This window comes from Odocoileus virginianus, chromosome 18 (assembly GCF_023699985.2).
Source record: "Odocoileus virginianus isolate 20LAN1187 ecotype Illinois chromosome 18, Ovbor_1.2, whole genome shotgun sequence".
NCBI lineage: Eukaryota > Metazoa > Chordata > Mammalia > Artiodactyla > Cervidae > Odocoileus > Odocoileus virginianus.
This window is the reverse complement of record NC_069691.1, coordinates 28750814-28771870: the sequence shown is the minus strand read 5'-3', so window position 1 is coordinate 28771870 and position 21057 is coordinate 28750814. Positions and strand designations below refer to the sequence as shown.

At 37.6% G+C, this 21057-nt stretch overlaps 1 long non-coding RNA gene across 1 annotated transcript in view; it reads left to right on the top strand.

Annotated features, from left to right (window-relative positions):
- Window positions 1-19214: 19214 nt before the first annotated feature.
- Window positions 19215-21057, top strand: part of LOC139039425 (uncharacterized) — a 334383-nt gene continuing 332540 nt past the window's right edge. Inside the window, exon 1 of the long non-coding RNA XR_011492689.1 lies at window positions 19215-19328. This is a non-coding gene — a long non-coding RNA (uncharacterized lncRNA). The remainder of the gene's footprint in view (window positions 19329-21057) is intronic.

Genomic DNA, 21057 nt, shown 5'->3' with positions numbered 1-21057 from the left:
AAAAATGTATGTTTATATTGTACTTAACACTGATAATTGAGAAGACATTCTTATAAAAAAAATGTTAAATAAGTCTGGTTTGTCAAAGACATACCTAAAATTATGTGAACTTGAACTCTTAGAATGTTTTGGTGATTTCTATGGGATTTTCCAGGCAAGAGTGCTGAAGTGGGGTGCCATTGCCTTCTCCGAATAATAATAAATAAGATAATATTTAATAAAACATGTACTAAAAGAATATGAAACTGTTCTATGTAATAAATAGTAATTTATATAAATTAGTATTTTAGTAATAGTATTATAGTAATATTTAATAAAGTAGGCAATTAAATATAATCATATTCTACATAATATAAATAATAAAAAGCTATTATAAAAATACATTTTTGTGCACATTGGAAATATTAATTTGATTTCCTTAATTTCTGAAAATTGTAAGAATACTCAATTTATATAAGTGCTTATTTATTTCTAAATAAATCAGAGTAGATCTTCAAAGTATTTTATAATCTGATTTGATCACATCATTGTCAGTAAGATTGTATTATGCTTACATAACATATATACACATATGTACAATTATAGACACAATAGTTCATAGCTTAAATTTTAAATTCACGATTCATATGAAAAAGCTGACTCTGTTCTTGCCTCCTCTTTATATTTTTACAGGATGCTGTATCTTACAGCTGTGTATGTGTATACTGTCACTTCAGTCATGTCTGACCCAGCAACCCTATGGACTGTTATACAGGTAAAGCAAATTGAAATTAATGGCTCAAAATGACAGCTAAAACATTTAGCTAAAGCATCTCCAGTGACATTTGTGAAAGAGACCTTCAAGAATTTCTGTACCATATAATATTAAGTAGACTATAGACTATATTTTAAATGAGAGAGCAAAGAGAGTTCAGGAAGATGTATAGGCCAAATCTACAAAGATTATCTGGATAGAAATTAAAAAAAAAAAAACCCAGCCTATTTCCAATTATGTTTGTTAGCCTCAAGTACTATAATTATTGCATCTTCAATTCCTTAAATTTTGACTGTAAAAGAATAAAGGGATATATGCTGGTGATTGAAGAATGGCTTTCTTACTAATTGGTTATCTTAGTTCATTTACCATCAAAGAGTTTCCTTTAGCTTTGGGGAATGGTCGCTAATTCCTGGATATAACTGCCCACGCCCTGCCCCCCGCCAATAGATTAGTGATTCAGGTTTCTTTGTTGATAGATATTCCTGCAGCTGCGATTGACTTCATTTATGTCCATTAAAGGCTGTGGGTGAGGAGGGAGCTTTATCAGGGGCAAGAATTGTCTAATAGTGCGATACATTAAAAGGCAAAGTTTTTGTGTGTGGAGTTATAAACATTGTGAAAGTGAAGAATACAGAGAATCTAATTGGAATATACATATTTTTTCCAAAAGGTTGAAAGTAGTGGAGTTAAACAGAAGGCTCTGCAGAATAGTGAGAGGTCCTGGTGAGATAAAAGGATATTTAAGGTCAAGTCACAAGATAGATTGGACTGTCAAGTCCTATCACAGATATGGTTTACTTGCTCAAAGGGAGAGTGGTAAGAGAGTGAGAGAAATGTGTTTCTCTTGTGTCCACTGAAAAGACAGAGGTGTATACATTTATGCAGATGATTATTGTCCCTTGCCCATTGATATTTATTTCTGTAAACAAGAGATTTAGTAGCTCAAAGAAAAATCACTGGGGAAGTGGATTTTTGGATTCTTGTTCCCTTATGTACTCTGAGGCCAAGACATATGACTTTTTTTTTTTTTTTTAATAACATCTGCAATTGTCCCTACCTATAGTGCTTCCCTAGTGGCTCAGATGATAAAAAAATCTGCTTGCAATGCAGGAGACTCGGGTTTGATCCCTGGGTTGGGAAGATCCCCTGAAGTAGGCAATGGCAGCCCACTCCAGTATCCTTACCTGGAGAATCCTATGGACAGAGGAGCCTGGTGGGCTACAGTCCGTGGGTCATATAAAGTCGGGCACAACTGAGCAACTGACACATTCACTTTCTATCTGTAGAGTTTTTGTAGGGAGCAGGCTTCCCTGGCTTTGTTCCCTTCTCATTGTTTAAGTTGTAAAGCCATGAGTTTACATCATGTTGAATTAGTTTTTTCAGCAGTGAAGTACTCATGGTATTGAGCTAATGTGTGTGTTTCAGAGATAGGACTATTATACTAATTTAATTTTTTAAAAAAATCTCTTAATTTATTTATTTGTTTTTGGTAAGCTCTTAACAAAACTAACGCCAGTGTTGGAAGTGAGTCAGTTATGATGAGCAGAAACACAATAATTCTTTCAAACTAATCTATACCTCAAACTGGAGTCAAATTTCTCTCTTTATTGTCTGAAATCTTGAATCTCTGTTCAATACATTATTGTTTCATTTTTATGGTTTTATCCTGTATGTGAGCTTCAGAGGTATTCTCATTTCCTTGGTGATCCTTCTCCCAGGCCCACCAGCAGCAGTACAAGTAGATATAAAGCTGGGAGCCCAGAAAAATATGTCCTGAAGACTAATCTGAATGGATTACTAAATTTTTTCCTATTCTTGCAGGATTCTGGAATATCTTTAATAATATGCAAATCTGAATGTGACCAAGACTTAAAATGTTTAGGTGGGCACTAACGTGATTTACCTTTCATCATAGGAGGGAAAGTCAATAATAGTTGTTAGGGTGAACAGTTGGGAAGCGTGGGTGTTTAATGGAGCCAAGAGAAAATAATGAGGAGTTCACTTCAGGCACTCAGTCGTGTCTGACTCTTTGCGACCTCATGAACCGCAGCACGTCAGGCCTCCCTGTCCATCACCAACTCCCGGAGTCCACCCCAACCATGTCCATCCATGTCACCCACCCATGTCACCCATATCCAATGTCAAACCATTCACAACTACATTAATAGTCATGGTTGTCTTCTGCATTCTAGTAAAGGATGGAAGAACAGAAATCTAGAGAAGCTTAGAAATAGATTATATATAAATAGAGAATAGCTAGAGAATCTTAGGAAATTTCAGTGTTCTTATGGTGTCTGTCAGTGACATGGAGCCATTATAGTACTCATCCTTGATATCAAGGAGCACAGTCTACATGCACATGTCTTTTCCTTACGATGTATATACATTAGGTTCTTTCCAGGTGGCGCTAGTGGTCAAGAACCCACCTGCCAATGCAGGAGACACAAGAGATGGGTGTTTGTTCCCTGGGTCAGGAAGATCCCCTGGAGAAGGAAATGGCAACCCACTCCAGTATTCCTGCCTGGAGAATCCCATGGACAGAGGAGCCTGGAAGGCTACAGTCCATGAGGTTGCAAAGAATCAGACACTGCTGAAGCAACTTAGCATGCACACACCAGGTTAAGGTCTCAGAGGTATGCTAGCCTCTGCACTCTGCCTGGAGAGGCAACTGACTATATGTGTATATATATATATATTGCTCAGTCCTCATTCATTTCATTCTTTCCGCCAACTACCACCCCTCTCAGAACAACAGCATTCATCTCCTGGCAAGTGTGGTGAACATGACCAGGAAAGACTATTGGAGAATACCTATAACTTCTGAAACTTCCGAATAAAACATGATTGTTTCAAGGAGGGTGGTTTTCAGAGATTTCACCCAGTGATTTTATGAGACCCTGATATGTACCAACCAACAGCACTGAAAAGACTCTGTATGAATCAAGGCATCCTGATAATTTGAAACCGTTGTTAGTCAATGATGCATACATACATAGGAGTATTCCAGAGTTTTCCTTACAATCATTCAAAGGAAGAGGGGAATTCACAATGTTATTTGAAAGCCTTGTACTTAAATATGGAAGTGTAACACATTACTGTTAATCTGTGAAACAAATATTTATTGAACTTTTACTTTGAAACTGTGGCTGAACTAACACAGTAGAACAAGAGAAAACTATGAAAATACTAATCTGGGAGAACCAAAGACAGGCCTTACAAACCAGAGCTGGTTCACTACATGGCATTGACTGTTTTTGTCTGTATTGGGTCTTACTTGAGGATTCTTATTGTTGCATATGGGACTTTTAAACTGGAGAGATAACGTTCCTTAATTCATGTTCATTGCATTTTTAAAGCCGCCTCTGTCACTATAGCTTTTCCATTCAGATACTTTATTTTAACTGCTTTTTTTTTTTTTTTTTGTTAGATTAGATCTTTAAATAATTTTTCTTACAAAAGCAAGAGTATTTCTAGAGTCTGTGGGGAAACTGAGCACTTTTTTCCCGAGGTTTTTACATGTAAAAGACAATTAGATCCTAAACTTTCTCCATCAAAATTCCAGTGTCATCTCCATGGTTCTCCATTTTCAGAAAATAGAATTCTGAAAGAAGTTTTTGAATTTTTTTAACTTTTAAGTGTTATTTTTAAGCTAAAGTATTTTTTTCCTTAATAGATGCCTTCAGGATTTGTTTTTAACTTGTTCAAATTCAAACATTTTTCTTCCTCGGGATATATCTAGAGAAGGAAGTGCTTTTGTAATTTTTTTAGCCTGTAAAATACCAAACACTTTCAAATTTTAGAACCAGAGTTTTCTTCAGTTCCATGGAAGCTGATGTAAAGTACATCACCTCTAGAAGTGGAAAGGCTGGCTTTGCAACATCTGCTCCTTATTAACTCAAAGGCTGGTTATTTAAAATTCTCTGCAGACCTCTCTCATCAGTTGTTAAATAGATGTAAAACTATATTGTATAGAAATAAGATTGTCTTCAATAGAGGTTTCCTGCAGGTTAAATGAGCTGATGGTAGATGTAAAGTATTAATTATTCATACAAGTTAGTTATTAGTTGTGATTGCTGCCTATATTTCTATTATTTATGATTTCTTTGAAATTTGTAATTTTTAGAATTTCTATAATCTTCTTAAATAGAATGTCTATTACTTTCTTAATCATTCATTTATCATTGTCTTCTCATTTTAAACCTTCCTATGCATTCCAAATAAAATTACTGAGTGTGTTCTCCAAAATAAAAATCTTTTTTTACCTCACACTTTCATTGCTTCCAGAGAAGATTTTAATGCCTATTCTGTATTTTAAGTTTTTCTTCTCCCACTTCTTTTCTCCCTTCACTCCCCCTTTCTTCCAATAGCCAGCTCTCATTGCATCTCTGTTTTTATTTCATGGTGTTCTTTCTTTATAGTTCCCTAATCATATTTATAGAGAATTTTTTTCAGAGATACGAATATCCTCAAACTTATCAAAGCATTTTCCCCTTTTCAGTAGTTTCTGCTCATAGGCCTGTTGATGTTTCTCTTTTCATTTTTGAGTTCAAAATATCAGTGCAGTGAGAATGTACTACCTGTGCATAGTCATTACCATCCATGTGTGAGCAACTTCCTCCTTCCAAATTTCAATAAGATGGTTACATTGATGTATAAAACTGCACGGTTGGTGCAGAAGAACAGTATGGAGATGCCTTAACAAACTAGGTAAAAAACTACCATATGACCCAGCAGTCCTATTAGTGGGCATATACCCTGAGAAAACCACAATTCTAAAAGACGCATGTACCCCAATGCAGTACTATCTAAAACAGCTAGGACATGGAAGCAACCTGTCCATCGACAGATAAATGGGTAAAGAAGCTATGGTACATATATATAATGGAATATTGCTCAGACACAAAAACTAATGAATTTGAGTCAGTTGTAGTGAGGTGGATGAACCCAGAGCTTGTTTTACAGAGTAAAGTCAGCCAGAAAGAGAAAAACCAATGTATTCATGCACATATGGAATTTAGGAAATACTATCTGTGCTATAGTTATCAGTATCCTAGTGTTCTAAAGTACTGAACCTATTTACAGAGAAGAAATGGAGATGCAGATGTAGAGAATGGACTTGTGGCTACAGTGGGGGAAAGAGAGGCTAAGACAAATTGAGAAGGTAGCATTGACATATATACACTATCATGTGTAAAACAGATAACTAGTGGGAAGCTAATATATAACACAGGGAGGTCAGCCTGGCACTCGGTGATAACCTAGAGGAGTGGAATGGAGGGGGAGGGAGGCTATATATATTTGTATATATAATTTGTATATATATTTATATATATTTGTATATACACTTTGTATATATAATGGTATATACATATACTTTGTATATATAATGGTATATACACACACTGTGTATATATAATGGTATATACATACACTTTGTATATATAATTATGACTGCTCTGTGTTGCTATATAGCAGAGACCACCACAACACTGGAAAATAATTATCCTCCAATTTAAAAAAAATAGAAATAAAAAGCTCTTTCTTGCAGGTCAATAAGTAAATTTTGTTCAGAGTGATTGATGTATTTTACTGGTCTGAAATCTCCTTTCCTCCTCTCTATTTATATTTTTTAATTAAACTAGGGAGTAGGATGAAGTTTGAAATTGTCATTTCGACACTATAGTTCATGAGCCCCTCTACACTCAACATGTTAAGCTTAGTTTCAGCACTTTTCACAGTGCTTTCCCTAAGATGTGTAAACATTCCAGGGAATAAAGAATCACTGCTTATGCCTACTTCTTGCTGTCATGTATGTTGGCAGTCTCCCAATGTCAGTGAGATAGAGCTGTTCACAAAGGCTGAGGACAGAACTCATAGCTCTGATGAGATAAAATTATAATTTTCTTGCACTTGAGGGAAAGCCACCTATTTTTCCCCTCTTTATTTTAGCATCTAGTTCTCACAGCTTGGCAAAGTCACACATGTTGTCCTAGTCTTTTCATATTTTCTTTTTGACAACTGCTGTTGTTGAAGATTACAGTTGAATGTTGTATATTAAGGGTATCAGAATCTTTTCCTGTTTTATATTTGGATGTCTGTTCTGTAGTTGGATGTGATATATGGTTGGAGGATATACTTTTAATTCATCTGGTTCAATAGCACCATTTGTTTAAATTCCAAATGAAATTGTACATATGTTCTTTATTTTTCTCTAATTACACTAGTACAAACCTGCTTGTGTGTGTGTGTGTGTGTGTGTGTGTGTGTGTAAGGGGAAATGTGATAAGAAGCATATCAAGTCCATGTTATCTGTCAGCCCACTAATCCAAAAGTTTGCCTTTTTCAACATTCCATAGTATTATAACTTGATACTTTGCAACTAAATATTCCTAAGATAGCAGTTATATTTCCTAGAAGAAATTCTCTAACCATATCACAGGGAAGATGTTTAAATCTCTCCATTTCCATTTTCATGTTTTTCATTTTAGTTATACGACACTCCCTCCTCATTCTCTGATCAACGTTTAGCTGAGTATGTGGCTGTCCACCAGAGCCTTAACTGTTCAGACTCTTTGCATCTTGCTGGGGAAAAGTGAATAAGTTAGAGTTAGTGGGATGTGGGAGAGAGTGATAAAGGTGTCAGGGAGGAGGACATTTCCCCTACCCTTCTGGTTATTCTGGCTGGTCTAAAACTAAATTGATATGAGATAGATTAACAAGATAAAAATCAAATTAAAGTTTAATAACAGGTATATATGGGAGAGAGCCAGGAAATCTGAATAACTTTTCAAAATGACTGAACCTCCTCGTCACATTAAATATCATCTTCAGCTAAAGACAAATGGAGGTTGGAGAACTGTTTTGAGACTTCAAAGGGGAGGAAGGTACTTCACATGAATATGGAAAAGCAAATGTTTGATAAACAAATCTTTGCTGGGCCCTGCAGATTTAGTGGGACCCAGAGAGAGATTTTTAACAGACTTTTCTATGTTCCTGCCTTTCTACACACTACACACCCGGGTCCTACAATAGTTACCTATTGTGGTAACTCGTTTCTTACAATAGGTTCTCCATTTACAGTCTTTTAGAGAGTTAGGGGGAAGGTTAGATTTTCTAAGTTTTTTGTGTTTTGTTTGTTATCAATATGAAATAATCTACATGCCAAAGAGACATGTTGGATTGGCAAGTTTTGTACCCCAAAAAGATAACCTTTATGTATATATACACGTTTGGTCTCTCATTACTTTTCCTTACCCTGTGTTGCAGGAACCAATCCTACAGGCTTTCAGCTTCAACCCTACAGACACATCCAACACCCTGGGCAAAAGACAGAGGAGAAATGAGAACAGTTGAGGGTCCCTGCTTGGATGCATGCATCCACTGTAGCCTACTAACCGTATACTCTTTCAGGAGAGAGAAATAAATTTCCATATCATTTAAAACTCAACATTTTGGGGATATTTTGATTGTAGCAGCTCTTCTTGTAAACTATTGCAAAGTATTAATACATCCACAGAGTACTGTTATTTGGAGGAATATGGCCACAGTAAACAGTTCATCAACTTTTACATACTGTTTTCATAAGATCTGACTTATGACTACTAAAATTTCTCACAATAAAGCTCTAATGATTTCCAGAGTTTATGTTGCTTTCCAGGCTATTATAAGTGGAGTAGCAAAAACGAGTGTGTTTCTAGTTGTATTTTTTGTCTGTTTGTTTGTTTTAAAACAGAAGCCCCTTCACTGTTTTTTCCTTGCAATTGGGATGGTTGATGGGAAACCATTAAATGAAATTCACACCCTGCCAGAAGATCTCACAACAGCATGATATTATGCTTCAGGAAAAGTATAAAGGGATTAGAAAACTAAGAAAAAACTACTAACCTTTCTTCAATGGCATTTTTCATTCTCTCACAGAGCTACCATACCCAGAGGGATATTTTAAAAGCTGAATTCTCAGCCCTTTGTAATAGCATAAGCATAACTTTTTAAGACTGGCCTGACATTCTGTAACTTTTTTTTCTTCCAGTGGAGATGTGAAGTCAATGGCAGCTTCACAGCTTTTTATTGAATGTCTTTTGAGCATGGACTACATCAGTTTCCTATGGAGCTTGACAAAGGAGAGATTTTGGCATTGAGAAGAACCTCTGGTGTGTTAGAAACAAAAAGCAACATATATGCTTCAAAAATAGCAAATGTCTCGCCTGCCAAACCAACCCTGTGGTGCACGTATTTCTGTACTGTAGACCTGTCTTCTCGAAACTCAAAGAAAAAGAGAAACCAATGGAGTCCTTTCTGGCTAAGAGATGATTACCCTGAACCTCTGTTAAAAGAAAAACCCGTGACACTCCTCTCTCAATGAAAACTGTATTCCTCACTGATTCTCATGTTAATGCAGAGTTCTATGTCCTTGCATATAAAAGCAATATTTGAAGGCTTTGAGAAACACACAAGACCTTGCAATGAAATGTAAGTATGAATGATTATTTATTGCAAGATGACAATTGATTTCACTGAGCACTATATGGTATATACTATGCTAAGCAGTGCTACACTGTCATTAATCTTCAAGATTAGAGGATACGGAATATTAACTCTGTTTTACAAATGAGAACATGTGAAGTTAAGTAATGGTTCCCAAGTTCCCTCAATATAACTGGTATATTGTAGCTATAGGTGCGAAATTCAGGTCCACCTAATTCCCAAATTCATGTTGTCTCCCCTGTATTTTTCATCTAGATAAAACAAAGCAATAACAACCATTTGGCATCTGTGATATATATGGAATAAGTGTTTGCTATTCAGATGACCAAATATGTACTTCTCATGTGTATCTGGTCTTTATTCACAGTCCCTGGCTCACAGCTCCTGAAACACCTGAGATTTCCTAAGTTAGAGAGTGGTAATGTAACTGAACCCAGGTTCCATGTTCTCAGCTCATAAGCTAATGATTCAAGAGACAGGTGTCAGTTTCGTTCAGTCACTCATTCATGTCCGACCCTTTTTGAGCACATAGACTACAACACACCAGGCCTCCCTGTCCATCACCAACTCCTGGAGTTTACTCAAATTCATGTCCATTGAGTTGGTGATGCCATCCAACCATCTCATCCTCTGTTGTCCCCTTCTCCTCCTGCACTTAATCTTTCCCAGCATCAGGGTCTTTTCCAATGAGTAAGCTCTTCGCATCAGGCCAAAGGATTGGAGTTTCAGCTTCAGCATCAGTCCTTCCAATGAATATTCAGAACTGAATTCCTTTAGGATGGACTGGTTGGATCTCCTTGCAGTCCAAGGAACTTTCAAGAGACTTCTCCAACACATAGTTCAAAAGCATCAATTCTTTGGTGCTCAGCTTTCTTTATAGTCCAGTTCTCACATCCAAACACAACTATTGGAAAAACCATAGCTTTGACTAGATGAACCTTTGTTGGCAAAGTAATGTCTCTGCTTTTTAAAATGCTGTCTGCTGCTGCTAAGTCGTTTCAGTCGTGTCTGACTCTGAGACCCCATAGATGGCAGCCCATCAGGCTCCCCTGTCCCTGGGATTCTTCAGGCAAGAACACTGGAGTGATTCCCATTTCCTTCTCCAATGCATGAAAGTGAAAAGTGAAAGTGAAGTCGCTCAGTTGTGTCCGACTTTTCACGACCCCATGGACTGCAGCCCACCAGGCCCCTCTGTCCATGGGATTTTCCAGGCAAGAGCATTGGAGTGGGTTGCCATTGCCTTCTCCAAAATGCTGTCTAGGTGGGTCATAACTTTTCTTCCAAGAAGCAAACATCTTTTAATTTCATGGCTGCTGTCATCATCTGCAGTGATTTTGGAGCCCCCCAAAATAGTCTGTCACTGTTTCCACTGTTTCCCCATCTATTTGCCATGAAGTGTGGGACCAGATGCCATGATCTTAGTTTTTGGAATGTTGAATTTTGAGCCAACTTTTTCACTCTCCTCTTTCACTTTCATTTAAAGGCTCTTTAGTTCTTCTTTGCTTTCTGCTATAAGAGTGGTGCCATCTGCATATCTGTGGTTATTGATATTTTTCCTGGCAATCTTGACTCAAGTTTGTGCTTCATCCAGCCCAGAACAGTGTAGGTAGAGAGTAAAGGTGCTTTAATCAGAAAACTCAGTGATCTGGGAAGAAGGTGGGCTCATGTCCAGAGTACAACTCTGAAGATGATGCTTAACCATGGCAGTTTTTAAAAGGAAAATGGAGCAGGATGAAGAATCTCAGGGACTCATCAAGGCAGGAGGTTGGGGTATGCATCATTCTCCATTGAGTGCAGACTGACTCTTCTTTAGATGATACCTTGCCTGCATGATCTGCCCACAGGATTGGTTAGGGGTCTGTTGAGGGTAGAGAGCCATTTAATTTTTAACTGCTTACTTTGCCACTCTTCTTTTTATCTAGGAAAAGAACCAGCAGGTTAAACAGAACATGGTGTGTATTCAAGAGTACATAAAGCAGGAGTTGGTTTCAATTATTTAATGATCTCATTCCTATAACTAGGTTCTTTTAAAGTTAGAAGGGGACAGAAATGGGCCTGCAGGAAGGGACAGAAAAGCTGCTTTCAATAACAGTGTCATTTGTTATGTCAGTGAGGTGGATTTGGGACCCCACTTAAATGATGAGAACTGGTTGCCAAGGAAACCAATCATGTGATCAGAGGTTGGAACTTTAAGTCCCATCATAAGACCTCCTTAAGTGAAGAAAGAGGAGCTGGCAATTGAATTATTTGCTAGGGGCCAATGATTTACTCAATCATGCCTTTGTGATGAAGCCTCCACAGAAAATGCAAAAGCAGAGATTTTACAGAGCTTCTGTGTTGGTGAAATGGAGATAAAGGGAGACTGGCTTGCCTGGAGAAAACATGGGAACTGATTGTTCTTCCCCATAACTTTGCCATAAACATTTCTTCCTTCTGGCTGCTCCAGAGTTATGTATGGGCTTCTGGGAGCTTCTAGGTTGGGGAAACAGAATAGTTCCAGGTGCCATCTTCCTGGGCCCCACATTCCATGAAGACAGAAGCTCTTTTGTTCAGGACCTCACCTGTGTTTCTCTCTGTCTGACTGTTGATTCATGTTCTTTAATATCCTTTATGTGTGTATGTGTGTGTTAGTTGCTCAGTTATACCTGACTCTTTGTGACTCCTCTGTCTGTGAAATTCTCCAGGCCAGAATACTGGAGTAGGTTGCCATTCCCTTCTTCAAGAGATCTCCCCAACCCAAAGGTTGAACCTGGGTCTTTTGCATTGGAGGCAGATACTTTACCATCTGAGCCGCCAGGGAAGCCTTGATATCCTTCATAATAAACCACTAATTTGTGAGTAAACAGATTTTATGATATTTGTGAGCCGCAAGGAAGGGAACCTAAGGAGGGATTCATAGCAACTTGTGATTTATAGTCAGTCAGTCAGAAGTATAGGCAACAACCTAAGCTTGCAGTTGAAGTTTGGAGTGAAGTGTGGTCTTTTTGGATGGAGCTCATTATGAGTGGGATACAGTGCTACCTCAGGGTCAATAGTTCCAGGATTGTGTTGAATTTTGGGAAACCTAGTTGGTATCTGAGCATTACCTGATGTGGAGAAACTAATGACCTCACACACATTTTAATTAGTAGTGGAATAACTTTTTAGCATCTTAAGCACTAATTTTAATTTCACTAAAGAGAACTAAGAACTTTGCATTAAAGGAATGTAATGATCAAGAACTGTACAATCATAGAATTTTTTCCATCTCTTTAAGCCTTACCTAACAGTTTTGAACTGAAGTCTACAATAACCATGGTATATTAAAAGCTTACAGTGGGCCATAAGCCTCTTATGAAACAGTTACAATAAGAATTATCCTTGATGACTTTTTATCCTTGGTAGCACAGTGTTATAGCTATTTTGCTTCTCTACTAGAATCCCCAGAATACCAAAAAGCAAAAAACACAATAAGGAAAAAAAAATGGCAAAATAGACTTATGATATAAAACAGCAGAAACAAAGCTAAAGTAACACTTTCAGGAATAACATTTCAAAAGAAAGAAGAGTTCTCTAAACATAAGAACACAATGCTGACTGAACAAAAAACAGTAACAACAAACAGATGAGCATTTTGTTTTCATAAAGGAATTGTAAGAGACAGAACCTTGGAAGCATCTTGCATCACTTTTTGTTTCTCCTGATTTTCCTAGCAACAGAGTGAACAGCTACAACTATAGAGCCAGAACTTAGGATTTCTTGTCAAAGCCCAGCTCTCAGCAGATGGATTTTGGTTTCAACTAATAGCCTGGCATTGCAGGTAAAGAGCCAGAAATTAAGCTAAAAGAAAAAGGCGGCTTAAAAGTAAAAGTAAAACCATGAGAAGCTGCATAATTGAATAAAAAATCAAATAACAGAGTATTTTTTTGAAGTCCAGAGGTCCTTACTCCATGCCGAATATTCTTTCTGTAAACAGACAACTATTTCATTAGTTAAGTATATAACCTCAGTAATATGTGATAAAGTGATACAATACCGCCTGTAAATAGCAAGGATTGGCATAGCTTAAGACTTAGAAAAACATATTTACTCTCCATACCCCATTCTAGGCTGCCTTTTCTTAACAGTCTGTTTTTCCCTTTCAGTAGACTGTGTCCCCCCATAATTCCTATGCTGAATCCTAATACCCATTGTGGTGATGTTTGGAGGTGCGACCTTTGGGGAGCCATTAGATCAGGAGGGCAAAGCTGTCATAAATTGCTCTAGTGCTTTTATAAAACAGATTCTGGTGAACTACCTCATTCTACACTCCCATATATGAACACACTTAGACGGCTGCCCATGATTGCAGGCCCCCATGGGAAGTTAAACTGCTGGTGACTCGATCTTGAATTTCTCAGCCTCCAGAACTGTGAAAAATAAGTTTCTGTTATTTATTCATTAATTTGATATTAGTTTTTGGCTATGGCACATGGCACGTGGAATCTTAGTTCCCCAACTGAGGATCAAACCTGAACCCTCTGCATTGGAAAAATGGAATCTTAACCACTGTACCACCAGGGAGATCCCAGTTTTTCTTACTTATAAGCTACCTAGTCTGTGGTATTCTTGGTGTGCTGTGCTTAGGTCACTCAGTCATGTCTGACTCTTTGCAACCCCATGGACTGTAGCCCACCAGGCTCTTCTGTCCATGGAATTCTCCAGGCAAGAATACTGGAGTGGGTTGCCTTGCCCTCCTCGAGGGGATCTTCCCCACCCAGGGATCAAACCCAGACCTCCCACATTGCAGGTGGATTCTTTACCCTGAGCCATCAGGGAACCCTGGTATTCTTGCTATATGGACTTGCTAGTAAGTCCATATAGCAATTTTGATTCAATTATGATTCAATTATGATTTGCGGCCCCATGGTCGCAATTTTGATTCAATTATGCAACTTCTAATGGTTGTACTTTTACTTTCGTGGACTTCTTGCTAAATGGACTAAGATGCTGCCCTTAGAAACATTGCCCATAGCAATGCATTAAATCTCAATGTCTGTAAACAGCATAAGTATGCAAAGCCTAGACTTAACTCTTGAGAATAAATATCCTCTGAGACACTTTTTTTCCAATTATATACTACAGTATTATTAGCTGTACGTACATCTCAAAACAATCTTAGAAGTGAAAGTTTGTACCCTTTGAACAATATCTTCCCATTTTCCCTCACACTTAGTCCTGGGAACCACCACTCTGCTCTCTGTTTCTCTGAGTCTGGCTTTTTAGGAGATATATATGTATATATATATATATAGTATTTGTCTTTCTCCGATTCTTTTCACTTAGTTTCATTCAGGTTGTCATAAATAGAAGGATTTCCTTTTCTCAGGGCTCTATAATATTCTATTGTATAAATATACCATATCTTCTTTATTTATTCATTCATTGACAGACACATTGTTTTATATGTTGGCTATTGTAAATAATTATGCAGAGAATGTGGGGTGTGAATATCTCTGAGATCCTGCTTTCAGTTCCTTTGGAATTTTTTTATCATGAAGAGATGTAATACTTTGTCAAATGATTTGTCTACATCTATTAAGATGATCATATTATTTTTATCTATTATTCTATACATGTGGTGTATACCATTTATCGATTTGTGAATGTTAAACCAGTCTTGAATCTCAGGGTTACATCCCACTGTATTATAATAAATGATCCTTTAATGTGCTGTTGAAATCAATTAGATAATATTTTGTTAAGTTTTTCATTGATTTTCATCAGGCATATTGGTCAATAATTTTCTTTTTTTTTTTTTTTTTTTAAATTTTTATTAGTTGGAGGCTAGTTACTTTACATCATTACAGTAGTTTTTGTTATACATTGATATGAATTAGCCATGGATTTACATGTATTCCCCATCCCAGTCCCCCCTCCCACCTCGCTCTCCACCCGATCCCTCTGGGTCTTCCCAGTGCACCAGGCCCGAGCACTTGTCTCATGTACCCAACCTGAGCTGGTTATCCGTTTCACCCTAGATAATATACATGTTTCAATGCTGTTCTCCTGAAACATCCCACCCTCTCCTTCTCCCAGAGTCCACAAGTCTGTTCCATACATCTGAGTCTCTTTTTCTGTTTTGCATATAGGGTTATCGTTACCATCTTTCTAAAGTCCATATATATGTGTTAGTATACTGTAATGGTCTTTATCTTTCTGGCTTACTTCGCTCTGTATAATGGGCTCCAGTTTCATCCATCTCATTAGAACTGATTCAAATGAATTCTTTTTAATGGCTGAGTAGTATTCCATGGTGTATATGTACCACAGCTTCCTCATCCATTCGTCTGCTGATGGGCATCTGGGTTGCTTCCATGTCCTGGCTATTATAAACAGTGCTGCGATGAACATTGGGGTGCACGTGGCTCTTTCAGATCTGGTTTCCTTGGTGTGTATGCCCAGAAGTGGGATTGCTGGGTCAATGAGGTACCATTACACGCCAGTCAGGATGGCTGCTATCCAAAAATCTACAAGCAATAAGTGCTGGAGAGGGTGTGGAGAAAAGGGAACCCTCTTACACTGTTGGTGGGAATGCAAATTAGTACAGCCACTATGGAAAACAGTGTGGAGATTTCTTAAAAAGCTGGAAATAATTTTCTTGTAGTGTTCTTATCAGGCTTTAGTATCAGGGTAATATAGGCCTCGGACTTCCCACATGGTACAGTGATAAAGAATCCACCTGCTGAAGCAGGAGACACAAGAGACATGGGTTTGATCCTTGGATTGGGAAGATCCCCTAAAAGAGGAAATGGCAACCCACTCCAGTATTCTTGCTTGGAAAATCCCATGGGCAGAGGAGCCTAACAAGCTACAGCCCATGGGGTCGCAAAGAATTGGGTATGACTGAGCAACTGAGTACACACACACGTCTCATAAAATGACCTTGGAGTTGGTGCTTACTCTTCAGTTTTTTGGAAGGTTTTTAAAGGAATTAGCATTTCTTCTTCTTTAAATATTTGATAACATTCACCAGGGCAATCACCTAGTTTTCTTTCCTCTGTTGGGTTTTTTCATTACTGATTTATCCCCTCTAACATCATTTGTCATGTTTTCTATTTCTTCATGATTTAATCTTCATAGGTTTATGTTTCTAGTAATATATTGATTTCTTCTTTGTTATCAAGTTTGAAGGTGTATATTTATAATAGTTTCTCATGATCCTTTGTATTTCTGTCTTATCTGTTGTGGTGTGTCCTTTTTCATTTCTGATTTTATTTTTTCTGAGTTAGTTTAGTTAAAGTTTTGTCAATTTTCTCTTAAAAAATACAGCTTTTTAATTGTGTTGATCTTTTCTATTACTTCTATGGTCTCTATTTCATGTATTTGTACTCAGATCTTTCTTTCATCTTTCCTTCTGTGAGTTTTTTTTTTTCTTCTAGTTCTTTTTGGCATGAGATTTTTTATTTGTTGTCTTTCTTGTTTCTACTAAAAACAGACACATCTACTAATGCCATCTTATTGGTTTCTAGTTGTTTTGCAGTTCCATTTTTTTTTTCTTCCTTTATAAATTGATGACTTTCCATTATGGTGTGCTTTGATTCTTTTCTTCTTATCTTTGGGTTATCTATGATAGATTTTTGCCTTGTGGTTCTCATGAGGCTTCAATAAAACATTGAAGCCTCATTATATTTCTCAGCATAACTCATTATATTTCTCATTATACTTCTTAGTGTAACAATTGAACTTCAGTTGCACTCAAAGCCTCTATTCTTCTGTTCCCCCTTTGACATTTTTGATGTCTCCATACCTCTTTTTATATTGTGTATTCATTAAAAAATTGTAGGAACTATACCTACTTATTACACTTTTGTTCTTTTAGCAAGCTTAATTAGTTATCAAACCACCATTTTATAGTATTGGAGTATTTGACCATATGCTTATCAGTGTATTGTATATTTTCATATATCTGCAATTAAGTTGTGCACTTTTGATTCAACTTCAAGAATTCCTCTCAGGATTCCTTGTAAGGCAGATTTAGTGGCATTGAATACCTTCAGCCTTCTTCTTCTTCTTCTTCTTTTTTTTTTTTTTTTACTAAAGGAATTCTTTATTTTGCCTTCAATTCTGAAAGACAGTTTTTCTGGGTAAGATATTCTTGGATGGTATTTTCTTTGTTTTAGCACTTTGATTATATTATCCCATATTCTCCTGTCCTTCAAGGGCTCTGCTGAGCAATCTGCTGGTATTTTTAAGAGCGGTTACCTTTTATAAGAGAGGGTTTTTTGTTGTTGTTGTTGTTTATTTATGTTTTATTTTGTTGCTTTTAAAATTCTTTTGTTTTAGACAGTTTTAATATAAGTTTTGATGCAAATTGTTTTGGATTGAAATTTTGAGATTACCTATTAGCTTCATGAGCTTGTATATCTAGATCTCTCCCCAGATATGAAAAGTTCTCAGCCATTATTTCTTTAAATAGGCTTTCTGCTGCTTTCTATTCTCTTTTCTTTCTGGGACTCCAATGATGCATATATAGTTTTTTTTTTTTTTTAATAGTATTCAAGTAGTACATAGACTTTCTTCATTGCAGATTGTTATTATCATTATTATTCACCCCTCTGATTAGATAATTTCAGTTGATCTGTCTTGAGTCTCGCCAATTCTTTCTTCTGCTTTTTCAAGTTCACTATTGAAACTTTCTGTTGAATTTTTCAGTTCACACATTGTATCTTTAGCTCCAAAATTTCTGTTTGGTTCTTTTTTGTTTTTTACCTGTTTGCTGAACTTTTCAATGTGTTTTTGTATTATTTTTCTATTATTGTTTATAGGTATTCTCTGATCACTCTCTGATTACCTGTATAACAGTTATTTTGAATTCTTTATTAGGCAATTTCAGGATATTCTTTTCTTTGTAGCCAGTTCCTGGATGATTAATGTATTACTTTGGTGGAGACTTATTTCCATGAATCTGTTGGGTCCTTGTAGATTTGCAAAGGCATCTATACATTTGAAGAAGCATTCACCTTTTCCAAACTTTATGGACTGACTTTAGTAAGAAAAACTTTTCCCCAACGGATCACAGCATGCTAGATGATGCTGTGACCCTGGGTCTAGTGATGCAGAATGTCATGTGCAGGAATATATAGCAGCAATGGGTCTGGGGGAGCATGATGTTTTTTCAGCTCTGGCCACTGTGGTTCACAGTATCAACAACTATGTGTTTCTTGTCACATAGAACTGCAGATGATCCACAGCAGTTGTAAGAGCTGTTTTGATTCTAGGGGCATCTCTAGATCCAGTAACATTGGACCAAGTCAGGCAGTGATAGTAGCTGAAGCAAGTGGTGTGCACATACTCAGCTGTGGGGGCCAGCTGCAAGTGCGTATGTGGCAGCAGGGGCTAGTTTTCGACATACAGAGATGGAGGTCTGGTGCCAATTCTGGGCTCAGAGTTAGGGTGCTCTTCTGTGGCTACACTCATTCCCCTGTGTGTGTGGGTACACTCCTGTAAGCCCAAGACAGGTATCAGTCTGGTGGCATGTGGATGCATAGCTGCAGGGGCTAGTCTCAAGCACAGACCTGTTGATATAGGGGTCAGTCAGAAGGTAGAGCTCTTGGCTGGTATCTTGTACTCACACACCTGCAGAAGCCTGAACTTGCTACAAAAGTGGCTTCTCACTTAGAATAGGTAGAGGTATTGGAAGGAACTTAGCTGGCATCTTATACTTGCACAGCAGTAGGAAACTTGTGTGGCTGCCAGTGTGGGTCCTGGGTTCTGGCAGCAATGTGGTGGCGAGGGAGTATGCAGGTACTCAGGTAGCTCATTCCAGCAAGTACAGATAGCTCTGGGGCACAGGGTGGTGAGTTTTGCAGTGGGACCATGAGATCGTGCTGGCAAGTGACTACCTCAGAGGCAAATCTGCTGAGTTTGTCTTCAGAGAAAGTCTTCATGAACTATAATAACTCCCATGCGTGTCTGCTAACAGACTCTGATTTTCTTCCTTGTTCATAGCTGGCTTAGTATGTCTCAGCTTTGCTGGTCTAAATGGAGTGAAACTGAAGCTGAATCTTCGTATTGTGACCTGCATTCAAAGCTGGAGAGGCTGATCACTCACCCACTTCTTTTTCTGGTAAGAGAAAAATCTTTCAAGCTGGAAAGTTCCTTATTGGCCACAAAGGGTGATGGGCTTGGGGGATGGGAGGATGTGGGTAAAATGATGTTGCCTTCTTTCTCTTATGTGCTGAAACTTCCTAAGTGAATTTTAGAGGTTGCCTGGAGTTTTTATTCATGGGTAGCTGTTCAGTCATTGATCTTTGCGGGGAGACAAGAAAGCTGGCTTCTCCTGCAAGACTGTTTTTAGGAGATGGTATTCTTGCTTGTAGTTTCTTATGTGAGGTTACTCAGATGTCAGCTGGGCCTGTACTCATTCAAAGGTTCATCTGGGCTGTATGCAGATGTCTCTTGGCTAAGCTGATGTTGGCTATTGGTTGGATGCTTATGTAAAACTTTCAAATAAAGAGACTTATTACATGTGGCTTATTCTTGGGTCGTGAACTAACTGTAAGTTGGGGCCTGAGTTTAAAGGGAGTGTTCTAAGAACAAGAGTTTTAAATTAAAGTGTTCCAAGCGTAGGTGGAGGAAGCTGCCGAGTTAGGGACGGGCTATTTCTAGAACTGGTACAGCATCATTTCTTCCATGATCTTTTGGTCAAACCAGTCACTGACCCATCCAGAGTCAAAGGGGTAGAGATAATGGATTTGCTTTCTTAGTGGAGAAGTGGCAAGATTCCGAAGATCGTGTGGAATGGTAAATGTTGCAGCCACTTAATGGAAACAAAATGTGCCACAGTAGGGATATTGGATTTTATTTGAAAGGTACTTCTGAGGTACTAGAGTGTTTCTGAGATGGGAAAAGATAGAAGAGGACTTGTTTTTATATTTTACTTGTTTTTGTTGTTGAGATACAGTTTAGTAGAGCACTGTAGAAAAATGGAGGTTAAGAAACTGTCAAGAAACTCACTCCTTTAAGGGCGAGGAATCAGTGACTTGGCCCATGGTGTTAAGAATGGAGATGGCAAAGCAAGGTTAGATTGTGTTTTTATTGGATGGATTAGATGTAAATTTGGGAAATATCAGGATCAATTATTTTTAAACCATGAGATGTGAGTGCATCTAGATTGTGAGCATATATAAAGAGGAAAGGGGGCTACTGAGACCTGGGTCATTCGGTGTTGGAGAAATGAAGAAAAGGATTTGGGTAATCAATAATGTTACTCTGCTATAACAGTCTCCTAAGCATTCTTATTGACGAAATAATAGACGATCCCTTCTCAACCCCAGGCCTCCTTATCCCATCCATTTACTTCTGCATTTATAATGATCTTCATAAAAGTAGCTGTAATTAGTCACATAATTTTGTGATTTCCCTTCCCATTTAAAACCATTAAGTCTCTGCAGGATATCCCAGGCTCATCTGCAAATACCCTTTTCTTTTCTACCTATACCATCACATTAGGTTATACTGAGCATGTCCAGCAGGCTCAGTCTGCTTGGCCTACTCGTCCTTCTGCTGAGAAGTTCACCCCTCTTCATCCCTTTATCAATTTGACTTCTCACATATATTTCTCCACATATATTTCTCCATGCCATGTGCCTTGAAACTAGATCAGATCCCTTTGTTTTAGCTCTCATAGCTCCCTATACATTGTTTCAAAGAAATGGAAATACCCAGTTGTATTATTCTGTATTTATTGAATTAATGAATACCTGTTATGATCATTAAACTTCAACAAAACAGGCCCCATATTTCTTTGACTCAATTTTTGTCCAAAGTCTTATACATGTCTGACACTATATTTA